Source organism: Aythya marila (genome assembly GCF_965140915.1).
Source record: "Aythya marila genome assembly, chromosome: 3".
Taxonomy (NCBI): domain Eukaryota; kingdom Metazoa; phylum Chordata; class Aves; order Anseriformes; family Anatidae; genus Aythya; species Aythya marila.
In genome coordinates, this window is record NC_139044.1 from 119,899,867 (window position 1) to 119,903,203 (window position 3,337).

The window sequence follows — 3,337 nt, forward strand, 5'->3', positions numbered from 1 at the left end:
AGCATGCCGGAAGATGTAGTTCTGGGACTCCGGACTTCCGGGAGGCCATGTTGAGTGTCCAGAGTATGCCGGGAGATGTAGTTCTCGGACTCTGGGCTTCCGGGAGGCCATGTTGAGTGCCCAGAGCATGCCGGGAGATGTAGTTCTCGGACTCCGGACTTCCGGGAGGCCATGTTGAATGCCCAGAGCATGCCGGGAGATGTAGTTCTCGGACTCTGGGCTTCCGGGAGGCCATGTTGAATGCCCAGAGCATGCCGGGAGATGTAGGTCTTGGACTCCGGAGTTCCGGGAGGCCATGTTGAATGCCCAGAGCATGCCGGGAGATGTAGTTCTCGGACTCTGGGCTTCCGGGAGGCCATGTTGAATGCCCAGAGCATGCCGGGAGGTGTAGTTCTTGGACTCCGGACTTCCGGGAGGCCATGTTGAATGCCCAGAGCATGCCGGGAGATGTAGTTCTCGGACTCCGGACTTCCGGGAGGCCATGTTGAATGCCCAGAGCATACCGGGAAACGTAGTTCTGGGACTCCGGACCTCCGGGAGGCCATGTTGAATGCCCAGAGCATGCCGGGAAATGTAGTTCTCAGAAACTAGGGTTGGGGTTAGGGGCTAGGGCTGGGGCTAGGGTTAGGGTTTAGGGTGAGGGTTGGGGTTACGGTTAGGGCTAGTGAATGCTGGTTCTGTGTTTACAGATGAGAATGAGCGTGCTTAAACTAATTCCAGTTGAAGAAGTTTCAGTGACTTGCTTGGTGATACTGTCAGTTCAATATTAAAAGCTGCAGCAAAAGCACAGGGATTTTTGCTTTGTCTGCTCTCTGCATGTTTTTGAGATAAAGCAGATTAAAAAAAAAAAAAAAACACAAACAAAAAAGAAAGAAAGAAACAAACAAAAAACCATCACATATGTAACTCTCCCGAGGACTAAAACCAGCTTGATTGCATGGTACAAGAGGCTCAACCACGTAGGTGCAGTATTACCAAGAGACTGAGCAGGTTCACCTTTTTCATCTTCAAAGGGTAAGTCTGTGACTACCTATGTTGGGGCTCCTGTGCATTCATGGCCTTTTGGCTTTTGTTGACTTCAGGGTGTTTGTTTATTTTTTTTTTCTAGCTCTGGTCTCTGTGTTTGAGTTTTCTGCAAGGAGCTGCACTGTTTGCATGTCCATTGTGGATGTGACCTTCTCTCTTTGTTTCTTGTTGCTCAGGGCTTAGGCACGGAAACTTGAATGAGGCACGAGGGAGAGTGGATGTCAGTGGGGACTCGGAGTTTTTTGGTGGACTGTGTTAGTCTGCTTCTAGAAACACCCCAGTTCTCTTGTCTGCACTCTGCATGCTGTTGAGCTAAGCCATACAAATAAGTAAAGAAACCACAGCTACTGCTCCTCATCTTTCTTTTTTTTTTTTTTTGTACTTTCCCAGGTGATTGTCTTCAGTTTCCAGGTGGGACCAAATGGTAACTCAATTGCAGGTATGCCATCAGAGAGCTCCTTCTACCTGGGTTGCACTTTTGGGTAGGTGCTTTGTTTTTCCTTCAGTCAGTTGCACGGTTCTTTAGGTGGGTCAGAGTCTATGGACTGGTATGTTTTCAAGTAGAAACTGGTACGCACATCTTTGTGAGGTGGTAACTGGCAGGATCTGTCATAGTAAAGCAATCTAGTAGTGGGTGTCTGTATTGCACGCAGCTCTTCCTCAGGTGAGTAGTTATTATAGCAGTTTTACGGATAGTATGGTGATGTTACTTTGTGTGTTTGCTTTGTGGTTCTGGGTCCCTTATGATTTTTTCAGAATTACGGGGCTTTTAGAGAGTCTTTGCATGTATGTCAAATCTTATCAAAGTCACAACCTTGGTGGCAAAGTGATGGAGCAGAGTTTAGGAGAAATGTATGGGCTAGCATGCTAGTGAATGCTGGTTCTGTGTTTACAGATGGGAATGAGCGTGTTTAAACTAATTCCAGTTCAGAAAGTTTCAGTTACTTGCTTGGTGATACTGTCAGTTCAATATTAAAAGCTGCAGCAAAAACACAGGGATTTTTGCTTCTAGACACACCCCAGGTCTCTTGTCTGCTCTCTGCATGTTGTTCAGGTAAAGCAGATTTTAAAAAAGAAAGAAACAACAGCAAAAAAAATCACAGCTGTTGCTGTGTCTGCTCTCTTCCTACTTTCTTGAGCTTTGCCCCTCCTCTTTACCATGTGATTGGGTTTGGGTGCTGGGTGGGGCCAAAAGGTATATGAGCCTCAGGCATGGCATTAGAGAGCTTATTCTGCCTGGGCTGCTCCTTGGAGTAAGTGCTTTGTTTTTCCGTCAGTCAGTTGCAGGGTTGTTTAGGCAGGCTGAAGTCTATGGATTTCAGGATTTTAAGTGCTTGGAATTCACTTAATAGAGGAATATTTAGTGAAGGTTGCTGGCTCACTGTTCTTTGGGATGGTGGGATACACTCTTGTTTTTGAGCTTTATTTTAATCTCTAGATGAATCAACCCACTTGTGTAACTCTCCTGAGGACTACCAGAGGACTAAAACCAGCTTGATCACATGTTACAAGAGGCTCAACCACGTAGTTGCAGTATTACCAAGAGACTGAGCAGGTTCACCTTTTTCATCTGCAAAGGGTAAGTCTGTGGCTACCTCTGTTGGGGCTGCTGTGCATTCATGGACTTTAAGCATTTGTGGACTTCAGGGTGTTTTTTTTATTTGTCTGGCTCTGGTCTCTGTTTGAGTTTTCTGCAAGGAGCTGCACTGTTTGCATGTCCATTGTGGATGTGACCTTCTCTCTTTGTTTCTTGTAGCCCAGGGCATAGGCACGGAAACTTGAATGAAGCATGAGGGTGAGTGGACAGCAGTGGGGGCCCTGAGTTGTTCTGTGGACTACTTCACCTGTTCAGCAGTGGGGGCCCTGAGTTGTTCGGTGGACTACTTCACCTGTTGGGCCAGCTTTGTAAGCACCTTGCGACAGCAGAGTACGTCTCCTGCCATGTTTCTGAGACGTGCCAGACGTCAGCGGCTCCTGAAATGCTGGAGCTGCTCGGAGTGCAAGAGGAGCTGGAAGTGCGATGCATCTCCTTGGGATGTTAGGTGAGCATAGCAGTGGTACTGGGTTGGAGCACGTGGCTCTGGGGCTTCTGGGCTCTTGTTTTACAGGAGGAAAGAAGAGTAGTGGGTATAGACTGTTTTGTGGATTGTCACGTTTGTCTGTTCTTTCTGCTTGGACTAAGCCCTGTGACTTTGGCTCAGCACAGTGAATGGAAGTGCTCAGCCTGGATCGGGAAGGTGAGTGGAGAAAAGTTGGAAAACGGGTATTGTTTTTGGTGTAGTAGTCTCTTGTTGCACCTCTGGGTGACTCC

At 47.5% G+C, this 3,337-nt stretch overlaps 1 long non-coding RNA gene across 1 annotated transcript; it reads left to right on the plus strand.

Moving 5' to 3' along the window:
* Positions 1–935: 935 nt before the first annotated feature.
* On the plus strand, positions 936–3,040 carry LOC309876716. Its single transcript, XR_014317241.1, has 4 exons — positions 936–1,014; positions 1,417–1,465; positions 2,465–2,605; positions 2,783–3,040. It is a non-coding gene; the product is annotated as an uncharacterized lncRNA (long non-coding RNA).
* Positions 3,041–3,337: the final 297 nt, after the last annotated feature.